The 12,247-nt window shown below is 27.7% G+C and overlaps 1 long non-coding RNA gene across 1 annotated transcript; it reads right to left on the reverse strand.

The window, feature by feature from the left end:
• Positions 1–2,780: 2,780 nt before the first annotated feature.
• LOC147800794 (uncharacterized) lies at positions 2,781–11,291 on the reverse strand. The gene is made up of 2 exons (XR_015431185.1): positions 7,532–11,291; positions 2,781–2,930 (listed from the first exon to the last, which is right to left on the reverse strand). It is a non-coding gene; the product is annotated as an uncharacterized LOC147800794 (long non-coding RNA).
• Positions 11,292–12,247: the final 956 nt, after the last annotated feature.

Here is a 12,247-nt window from a genome sequence, read left to right on the forward strand (position 1 = left end):
GTCAATATTAAGTTCCGATACCGTGCCGTTAGTTAACATTGAAAAATGTCTTCGTATTTCCTTGTTTTAATGCACTATTTAAAATACACATAGTGTACCCCCTAATTGACCTATAATTATTTCCTGTGGTAGGGTACACTATTACCCTGTAATACAATACCTGGTTCAATTTAAATATTATGGGTCAATATTAAGGTTTGATATTGCTCCTTGCGTTAGTTAACCATTGAAAGATGTCTTTGAATTTTTAAAGCATTTTAGAACGCTTATTTCTTCATTTTAAGCTTCTCAGAACACTTTATTTCGCATAGGCATACATAGTAAACTTTAGGGTCACGCTGTGTACCCCCTAATTGACCTATAATTATTTCCTGTGGTAGGGTACACTATTACCCTGTAATATAATAGGTGGTCCAATTTAAAAATTATAGGTCAATATTAAGGTCCGATACCGTGCCGTTAGTTAGCATAGAAAAATGTCTTTGAATTTTTAAAGCATTTTAGAACGCTTATTTCCTCATTTTAAGCTTCTCAGAACACTTTATTTCGCATAGGCATACATAGTAAACTTTAGGGTCACTCTGCGTACCCCCTAATTGACCTATAATTATTTCCTGTGGTAGGGTACACTATAACCCTGTAATATAATACGTGGTCCAATTTAAAAATTATAGGTCAATATTAATTTCCGATACCGTGCCGTTAGTTAACATAGAAAAGTGTCTTCGTATTTCCTTGTTTTAATGCACTATTTAAAATATACATAGTGTACCCCCTAATTGACCTATAATTATTTCCTGTGGTAGGGTACACTATTACCCTGTAATATAATACCTATTCCAATTTAAATATTATGGGTCAATATTAAGGTATGATATTGCGCCTTGCGTTAGTTAACCATTGAAAGATGTCTTTGAATTTTTAAAGCATTTTTGAACGCTTATTTCTTAATTTTAAGCATCTCAGAACACTCTATTTCGCATAGGCATACATAGTAAAATTTAGGGTCACGCTGTGTACCCCCTAAATGACCTATAATTATTTCCTGTGGTAGGGTACATTATTACCCTGTAATATAATACGTGGTCCAATTTAAAAATTATAGGTCAATATTAAGGTCCGATACCGTGCCGTTAGTTAACATAGAAAAATGACTTTGAATTTTTAAAGCATTTTAGAACGCTTATTTCCTCATTTTAAGCTTCTCAGAACACTTTATTTCGCATAGGCATACATAGTAAAATTTAGGGTCACGCTGTGTACCCCCTAAATGACCTATAATTAATTCCTGTGGTAGGGTACACTATTACCCTGTAATATAATACGTGGTCCAATGTAAAAATTATAGGTCAATATTAAGTTCCGATACCGTGCCGTTAGTTAACATTGAAAAATGTCTTCGTATTAACTTGTTTTAATGCACTATTTAAAATATACATAGTGTACCCATGCAGCAGAGATAAGTATTAATTACGTGAAAATAACGTTAAAATGCCACAAGGTTTAGAGCAAAAAAACGTTTATTTAAAACGTTTTATTTCCGTTTCGAGTGGTAGTCTCGAATTAGGTAAAAAAGCGTTTATATTTGGGCTGTTTTTAACGTAAAAATGACGGATTTTTGCCGTTATTTTGACTAAGGTGAATTTCGTAACCAATTTTTAACGTATTTTTTACGTTTTTTTCACCAAACTATTTACGTATATTTTTGGTTCTATAAATTCGTTATTTTCACCAAGAATATTTACGTGTTTTTAACGCTTATTTTTATTAAAATAACGTACATTTTACGTTATTTTAACCAAAATACAAACGTATTTTATCCATACTATTTACGTATTATTAACGCTTATTTTGAGCTTTATTTACGCATTATTAACGCTTATATATCAATATTTTTAACGCTTATTTTGAGCTAGGTGAATTGATAAATTTTTCGCGAAAATTTAACTAAATTAATTTCAATTTATCGTAATTTTAACCGAATTGTTAACAATAGCATATTTTAAGTTTTTTTTTTTTTAACTAAGAAGGAAAGAAACCATTCCGTATTTTAATGTTTACGCTGCACTAATTACACTAAAAAAATAGCATTTACTTTTTATTTAAAAAAAAACTTTTAATTCTTTTCGAACTAAAACTAAAATAACGGAAAATAGCCGATATTCATGTTTTTTTTTTAGAATCCTAGAAAAAGCTTTTGTTTTTAATCTCACTCTTTCTGTAAATTTTTACAATTCAAATTATAACTCAACGAATATGGAATGCAAATCTTTCTACCTCTTCACAGCAGCATACTAGTTTATTTATGAAGTTTCATGTCCCTCAGGAATTTTTTACATTTTTCATTCCTAAAAGTTTGTAATATAAAGAATTGGTAGAAGAAAAAATTACTCAATACTTACATGATTTTCCAAACCCATATGGAAAAAAAATTTTTTTTTTTTTAGTTTAAATTTATAATTAAGAAATCTACTGCTGTCCTGAAGTCCATGTTTCCAAATTGCTTGCTGGAAATTATCTACTCTTCTAGAATGTTTTTGGGTTCATTATTTTTTTTTTAAATGCATATATTTTAATTTTTAGCTTGAAAAATTTGACTAAAATTTACTTTAACACACACACGAAGTAAAAAAAAAAAATATTAACCAAATTTACCATTTGATTTGTTTACTTACTAAAATTACAATTTTTCTAAGTCTTATGTTCGTAAAACTAAAATTTTTAATCCAGAAGAGCAGTTAACTAAATAATTTTAAATACAGAAAAAAACATTAAATCAAATAAGATTTATTAAGTTTTATTTATTTTACAACTATCATACAATATATTTACAATATATAGATTTACAATTTTAACACATCGCCACAGATCTGAAACATTCGTAACTTCTTCCATCCCGCTGTTACTATCACCTCTTCACTGCAATGTTCCTGGAAAACAAATAAATATTTTAGCATATGAAAAAAAAAATATACCGGACAATAATATTAAATTGTTACAACCAACAGTAGATTTCTAAAACGAAGCAATACTGACTAGATAAAATACAGTTAAATATAAATTTTTAAAAAAATATTAAAACTGTTTATTATTTTCATGGAATTTCTACTAAGTATATATCGATTGAGTACATCCAAATACTTAGATATAAGAAAATCTATTTTAAAAATTTTAGTCACATATTACACAACAAAATTACATACATATACAGCACAAATCTGAATTAGAATATTTCATAATTTTTTTTTATCCTAACTAAATCTTACATTGAAGCCAGCAGTAAGTTATAAACAAAACATAAAATTATTTTTCGTGTGGCTTTGAGGAGAACTCCTCCAGAGTTTTAGTCTGGTGCTGTTGGCTGCTTTGGTAACAAGTAAGAGCACATTTCTAATAGGGGAGCAATGAAGGAATAAAGGTGTCAATTGGTTTACCCACGCTGACCTAAAATCAAGACAAAACTATTCACAAAACACTCCTATTTGAAATTACTTTTTCTCATAACCGCAGTACTTGCCACGACATGTGCCCATTGTCAGGTAAAGTACTCCTAAAAGCTGCCCTATACTTTCTGTTTATTAACTTATCATCAGAATTTTATTTTCCTCTCTCATTCTTTTCATTTTTTTATTGCTCCTTGGCTGCAATTTTCATTCCTCTTCAGAATATTTTGCAAGAACTTTATAGTTCAGAAACACAATTCGATTAGTTTCAGTTACGTAATTTTTAATTTCTCATTTATTAAAACAGTAAAAATACTATGCCTTTTAACACTAACAGTATCTTTAATATACAAAAGGAGTAATTTTAACAAATTCAGTAATTTGTTAAACTATATATTATTTAGTTCAAGTGAAGAATTACATTTTACAATTGCCTCTGTTAAAGCTTTTTTAAACAAAAAATGGTTATTTTGAAAATTCTTTAATTTCTGTAAAATCGCTGCTAAAACGTAACACTTTACTCCAAAATACATTAGAAAGCTGTTTGGTGATATAGAAATTCATTTCCACAACGGAATTCTTAGTAATGATGGGAAAAATAGGAAGGGTGGGAAAAATAGGTTCTGTGTTCCTTGACCCTAGTGTGTTACAATCAGGTTGCTTGGGGGCAGTAAAAACTTTATTTGTTTAAACCACTTAAAAAGGACTGGATAAAAAAATTTCAAAAAAAAAAACTTCACACACAAAACACAGTTTTTGGAGAAATATTTTAATAAATATTTCTTCGAAAAATGTGATTAAATGAAAGGAACACAATGGTGTTAGTTAATTGTAGCAACATGACAGAATGTTTGGAGTAATGCAGTATAGCAATTTTGGACTATAAAAACAATTCGGAGGAACAGCCTTAAACTTAAAATTGTTTCAAAAAATAATAATTTTATGCTTGGAACTAATTAGAAATTATCTTTTTTAATGCTGCATATATATATATATATGAGCAAAACAAAATTACCAACTTTCCACACCCTTGCAAAAAAATAAAATAAAAATTTTTTTGAACAAGTATAGAGCAGATATATCAAAATTTTTTTAAACTTATTTACAGATGTGAAAACAAATACAGTCGGACCTCTATTTAACGAAGTCGCTAAATCCCGAAAAAAAGTTCGTTATATGGAAAATTCGTAAAATAGAAAATCATCTTTTGAAATACTTACACAACATAGAATAGGTTTTAAATTCATGGATACTAGAAATAATTAAAATTGCAATTGATGCACCTTTATCTTGTAATTTTTTTCTTTAATAGTCAGGCACTTTCGCTTCGACAATTTGCAGCCGAAAGAAAAGCAACAAGCAGCACTCTGATCAGCAATCTTAAAACAGGAGCTCTACCAAGTGAACAACGAGAAAGTTTTTCTAGAAAGGAAGTGAACAGTGGGGGTGGAGATAATAGGACATGTCAATAAGGGACCAGGGACCACACACTTTGATGACCCATTCCTTTTATCTTCTCTGCTCATTTCCTATTCAAGGAATTTGACCCTTTCCCCCCTTTTCTAGTGGGATTGCATTTCCTGTATGAAATGCAAACAAAAAGGGAAAGGAATTTTACTGCTTTCTCTAAAAGTTAAGGGGATGCGAAAATCAGTTCAAGGTTATTTCCCCCATAAAATGCGTTAACTAGTTAATAATTTTCTCAAATATTTTGGGAAATGGGGAAAGTAGATCCAAAAAAAAAATTCGTTAAATAGAAAATTCACTTCGCTATTTAGAAGTTATTTAACGAAGCAATTTCCAAAATGTTCTTGGTTCCACGAAAAAATTCGCAAAATAGAGAAATTCGTAAATTGGAAGTTCGTTAAATAGAAGTCCGACTGTATATATTTTTTTGTCAAACTGTAATTCATATAGTTTGTAGTAGTGATAATTTCCATTGCATGAACTACTTAACTTACAAGTTTTCTGCAATATTACACATTTAACGTAAATTTTACTTAATAGTTTTTGTTAAAATAAAAAGTTGGTACATAAGTATGCTAAATGTATACAGTAAAATGCAAGAAAATATAATAAATTAATGAAAACCAGTCAGTCTAACTCTTTTAGAGAAAAGTAAGCATTTCTTGCAACCTTGATATACACAATGAATCGTGTTTCAAAGCATTTTAATCATTAATACTTCAACACCAAATAATAAACACAAAAACATTCACTTGGAAAAATAAGATATTTAAATAAAAGATGTTTTCAAACAGTATGAAATCAAAAAATTTTTCATTTAATGTAAGCATAATAATATAGTGCAGAAGTTATTGAAAAAAAAAAAAATTTATAAAAATAAAGTGATAATATCATAGACAGATATATCATATAAATAGAAAATATCATATGTATAGTCATAGATATAAAATCATTGATTAAAGTTAATAATATTGAAAGTTCAATTTCTAATATGCGGAATTGTAGAAAACTGCAGATGTACACAAATATATATATATATATATATATATATATATATAAACATATATACAATTGACTTATTTTAATTAAAACAAGGATAATTTGAAATCTTGTGGCAGAATGTTTTTGAGCTATCTGCGACTAAACTCTCCAGCACTAAGATCTAATTGCAAAATACTTTTAATACAAACAAACATATATGTTGCTAATTTAAAATGGCAAATATGCTGTGTTAACAAAAAATAATAATAATGATTTTCTTAATTTAACACGAAATAATTTTTTTTTAATATTATGGGTGATATTCTCACATTTTGTCGGTGGGAAGACACACACTTTATTAGCTTCTTCACATTTTGTAAATAATCATCACAATAAAAAAATATTAAATATCATGAAATCCGTAGTAGCAATTGCCCCCCCCCCCCAAAAAAAAATATATGATGTAATTACGTAAATTGGACTCCTCAAAAGCGTGTTACACTTTGAAATTAGGTTGTAATAAATAATATCGTATAAAAAATATCTGATATAAAATTTAAGGAGAAATAAACATCTATAACTTCTAAAAATTCAATAGAATTTTTAAAAAAAAATATAGATAGCCTTAAAAAATAGATACTCAAATGCTCGATTCGAGTTTTCTATATTGTTTAAATATATCAAGATGGTTAAGAACCAAATGAAAATCAATATCAATAACTGCCGAAAATACTATCAAAACATTACGTCGATTTATGATACTATCGGTGAAAATTGAGCGTGTCAAAAACTGATTATCTAAATGCATGATTCAAATATTGCATGTTCAAATATTTCTGTAAAAAAGAAAAGTAATATTTTCTTCTTTTCAAGAGAAAAATCTTTCTGCAAGAGATCTGTAAAATTTTGCAACAATGTCGCCGTTTCGCTGCGATTCTGCCACGGAGATTTGAAATACTGAGCAATATGCATAAATCTTAATTCCCTGAGAATTTCTAATTGATGTTGTTTATTCATTTTATAATTCATTTTAATGTTTGCCAAATGTTTGGTTTGAGTAGCCTTAGCCTTTGAGGGATTCATCAATCTGCATAATCGCTGAAGAATTCTCAAAAGCAAAATAGAAGTTTCAGAATTTGTTTGAACTTATGGAGGACTATGAATAAAAAGACTAATTAATTTAATGCAGATAAAACACTTTTTTTTTTAAAGTGTCAGTGAAATAAAACATTGGAACAGCAAAAATAGTGGTGGTAAAAACAGTAACAGTTTACCATTCTACTTGATACTAACGATGAAACTTACACCAGAAACTTCTATTATAAATTAGTTGAATAGTGCAAAGGCTGATGATTGTGCATGAAATAATTAGGATTCTACAGTACATGGAAAATATATTTACAATATATGATAATTCTTTTTAAGAGACAAATTTTTGAGTACTTTTATTTGTTGTTATTGAAGCATGGGCAGCCTATGTAAACAATGTTTAATTACTTTTTTTAATATCAGCAAAAGTAATCTGAAATAATTTTTAACAATTGATTTGATCATGTTTATAATTTCACGAATTTTTTTACCCATTTTTAAGCACAAGAAAAAAGGAAACAATTCAAATACAGTTATTTCTTTAGACATACTTAATTCAGGTACCTTCAAATGAGACTTGATGGAGGTTCATTCTCAAAGCTAGATCCTTTTCAAAGATCTTCCTCAGAAGTACATCAATAGATTATGAAAAAGAAAATTCATTCAGTTAATACGTTTAAAAACATAGAAATAATTCAAACATATTTTGTTTTGTTTATACGGGCACATTTATTATTCAGAACTAGAGAAGTAAGGAGTAATGGTTTGGCAGAATGTTAGCTAAAAAAAATGGTGAAATGCAGAATATATTTTTATAGCAATATTTTTTTTAAAAAAAATTCATTAATAAATATTTTTTACGAATAAATAAGTTTATTTATTATTGGAAATTACTCCATGCTTATCTATATTAGTGGAATGGGCTAAAGGGAAAACAAAAAACTAAACCAGAAATACTTAATTAAGTTATGAAGTAAAATAGAAAGAGAAAAAAAAATTATCATAATTGTTACAACAAAACTTCCATGCTAAGAATAATATTTTTTGTAAAGCAGTATCCATAAAGCAACATTAACTAAAATATAATCTATTAGAAATATGTTATTAAAATGCTGTGTTATCTTAAAAATGCTAAAAAAAACAAAAGATTATATACAAATGTAAAACAGAAAAATCTATTTTAATTCTCAAAATAAAATTTTAAAGCTTTACATCTTTCTTTCAGTCTTTCCAATTATCATATTTTCCAGATAAGAATAAAGACAATAGAAACATTCTTAATTACTGTGTCATACAGTTAATAAAAACAAAGTTTTTTAGAAATGTAAAAAGCTAGGTAAAAACCAAGACAAAAATTGTTTAAAAGAAAAATTTAGCAATAAAAATTTCAATTTAACTTTTTCACCTAGCAAGGGTCTGTCTAGGTTTTTCTGATAGGTACCTATTTTATGAAAATTTAGACATAATTTGTGAAAAATTAAAAACTACATTAAAAAATCAACACAAAAATATGGATTTATCGTTTCTTAAGGAATACAAAAATAAAATTATAAGAAAAAGTATTTTGTGAAACTAATATTTTTTCTAAAGTTGAATTTGTGAAGGTACTGCTAAACGGTAATAAATTTGGCCTTGACAGACCGCATATTTTTAGAATACAGTGACTATAAAAGAATTAAAAAAGTTTTAAACAGCAATGTAAATTTAAATAAAAGCTTGAATAAGAATAATTCTAAAGATAATTTAATATTGAAAATTACTGCAATTATTTTCCATATCGTTTTAGCTGATAAATTTCAAAAACTGTTTCAAAAATAAGAAGAAAAATTTCCAGTAAATGTTCAACTGGGTGTTTTTTTTTTCTTTTTAAAGATATCATGTTGCAAAATAAATAGTCAAAAAACTATTTTGTCCATGTGAGATTTTCTCTTGCAATAGCTTGTTAAGATGATACTTCCACGACATTTTGGTTGAAGAACCATCTGCTATAGACTCTTGTAAAATTTACACCAATCAAGCGTGTTTAACCCTTGGTTCTTTAAAAAGGTAAAGTTAAAAGAAAATGCCACTACTCAACTTTTTTAAAAATGCAACAACTAATAGTTTTTATACTTTATAAGACAATAGTAGGTAAGTAGATAAGACAGCTCAAATTAATAACAATACGATAGGACTGTTTCACACATAACACTTGTCTCGTCTCATTTGCTAATAAAAATGCCATCTCGTACTGAGTAGGCAAAACAGTAAGAAAAATGCCCGTATCATGATCTGCCGGTGAATAATCACTATATCTTCTAAGCAACTTCCACGCAGCAACCAGGAGGAACTAAAAAAAATTAACGAACGGAGATCAACTTGAAGAGTATAACTCGTAGCTACCTTTCGCACACCTTTACATATTCTTTTAAAAAGTTAGCAGTTAGAAATCTATTTGGTGCCTGGACGATAGCAGTTGGCATAACTGCTCACAATACAGAAGTAACCCTAATAGGGAATTAAAAGTTTAATGAGTATTTCTATGTTGTTACCTATGGATAAATATTTATAAACTTCCAGCGGTCCACGAAAAATTAAGAAAATATCTCAGAATGGGAGTAACTCAGAGAATATAAGTTGAAGCAACCCTCAGGAAAACTTCTACATACTTCTTTTTAAATTTTTGCAAAGTACAAAATATATATTTTTTTTCTTGTTTCAACATTTTTAGTTGGCACAATCTAGTTCAAATAGGGAAACATCCCCTTTTATTTGATTCATAAAATCAGGGGAGATCTCTATAAAAGGAACAATGGCAGAATAATCAGCACGTCTTGGCAACTTCTGATATCGGAGAAACTGAAAGAAAGTTAAAAAAATCACAGAAAGGGACTAACTCGAAAGATATAACTCGTAACCATTTGGCAAACATTCATGTTTTTTTCAAAAAAAAATTTCAAGTTTATATCTATTTGGTAGCTTGGCTATTGTAGTTAGTGTGACAGGTTAATATATGAAAATATCCCCTAAAATTAGTGAAACAGAAAAATTTACATATAAATCTAGCTAAAATTCTTTTCCACTCCGGAAAATTAGTTTATCATCACCTGTGGCAGAATAATCAACAGGTCTTGGTAACTTCCAGTGGCTATCATCACACTGAAAACAAAACATGGGAAGAAACTCAACAGGGTATATCTTGTAGCCACTACCCCCTGGTAAACCTCTACAAGTTTTCTTTTATAAATGTATGCAAGTTTGAAATCCACAATAGTAGGCGCAGCAAATCACAGAAGGAAAATATCCCCTCTACTCATATTTTGGTGTGTAAAGTCAACCATGATTAATGACATTTAAGTATTATCTTCAGAATAATGCTTATAATTGTTACTTTTTGTTAATTGTTATTTATTATAGCAACAAAATTTGTCAGGTGAATAAAATAATGCAGCATTAATTTAATAATTTTGATAATTAAAGCTTTAAAATAGAATTTTTTTTTTACATAAGATCGCAACTAGTTTAACTCAGTATTTCAGATTAATATTCCTTGATTAAGCTTCCTACCATCAGAAAACTTTCCAAAAATTCATGATTTTATTAAAAATATCTTAACTGCATAACAGTCGTATATAACGGGTCTGTATTTCGTCTCTTTACATTAAGCACAGTAAATGAGATACAACAAATTCTCTTGCTTTTTTACAAAATCGTTACGTTTTGTCATAGTTTGTTAAACTTCGCAAATGATAGGCTTAGAATATTTGTGTTTATTTCAAGCAGAATTAACTACAATAATTATTTACTTTTTTTGACAGTGAAGCATTATAATGAATTAACATTCTAAAATAGTAATAATTAAAGTAAGGAATAAAAGAACTTACCATTGAATTCGGCGTATGTAAACACACGCGTGCAACAATGTAAATAAATGTAGGGGTAGCTAGTGTAGGGGTAGCAATCCTTGTGTAGAACTTGCTCCCACGGAAAAGGAGTGAAAAGTTGAAACTTAGTATCGTTTAATCCACTTGTAAAACAAAAACTCAAATAACTGAAAGCAATGTGGAGTGTACTTTTGAATCTATATTGTTAATCAATTTTTTCTCTATTTTTGATTTTTCTTCTTATTTTTCTTATTATTATTCTAATTAAACCTGGAATAAAATGCTACATTGTAGAATAACTTTCATATAATATTTTTAAAAAAGTTAAATAAAACTGTCAAGCTTTTTTTTAAAAAATTATTACTATTTTACCTGATGACTTAAAGAAAAATGGAATTATATTGTTATGTAATGTTATTTTCATTACAGAGATATAATAGTATTTTATTTTTACTAATATAATATTATTTGAATAGCTTGTACATAAAAAAACTCGATTTTAATGCTTTTTATAATTTTCAGGAATTCATAAAAATTGCTGTTTTATGCTCTGGAAATGTAAAATTATTATAACAATAATTTATTATTAAAAGATAAATATTATAAATTAACACTGATTCGTAAGACATACAAGATTATTTAAAATACGTGATTATTTATTTTAAAACTTTACACTTTTTTGCTTCCTCTAACCAGGAACTTCATATCCAATCGTTAGGAATTAGAGGATCGTACTATAGTAATTTAACTAAATGAGACATTAATTATGTTATATTTTAAAACTGTAAAACTAACAATATACATTGATTTTTTTGTGCATCATATAGGCTGATCAATGAACCATAAATTGTAGGATTTCCATTTAATCCGAAATGAGAGTAAGAAAAATATTGTAGAATACATTCTACGTTAGGTCTTCCATCAAATCAAAAAGATTTAATCTAACTACATCCACCAATGTAAAAGTTTTATCGATTAACATAATATGGGATCAACATGTACATTTATTTATCTCTGGTTAATTTTAATTATTATATCATGATTACATGTTATTTCTCAAATTTCGTGCTTATTTTTTGTTTTTCTCGTCTGCGTAGGTGAAGATTTTACATACATTAATTGGCATGCATAGAGGCACGGTCTCACGATTTAGGTATCATTTTTAGTTGTTGGTGATGACCGTGTTAAAAATAATAGTTTGAAAAAATTCATAAAATATTTATTACATAAAAAAATACACATTTAAATAAAAAGCACCTTTTAAATCACGATTTCATTTGGAGAAAAGAAAAAAAAAGAGGTAATATCATGCATTTGAAAACTTGATTATAACAATAAGGGTAAAAAAGGGAGTCAAGTTGTTAACATTTCTAGTGGATCAAGTTATTTTCATATAATATATTA

Source organism: Parasteatoda tepidariorum, unplaced genomic scaffold, assembly GCF_982258835.1.
Source record: "Parasteatoda tepidariorum strain Cologne lab strain unplaced genomic scaffold, Ptep-v5.0 scaffold_94, whole genome shotgun sequence".
In the NCBI taxonomy this organism is placed as follows: Eukaryota; Metazoa; Arthropoda; class Arachnida; order Araneae; family Theridiidae; genus Parasteatoda; species Parasteatoda tepidariorum.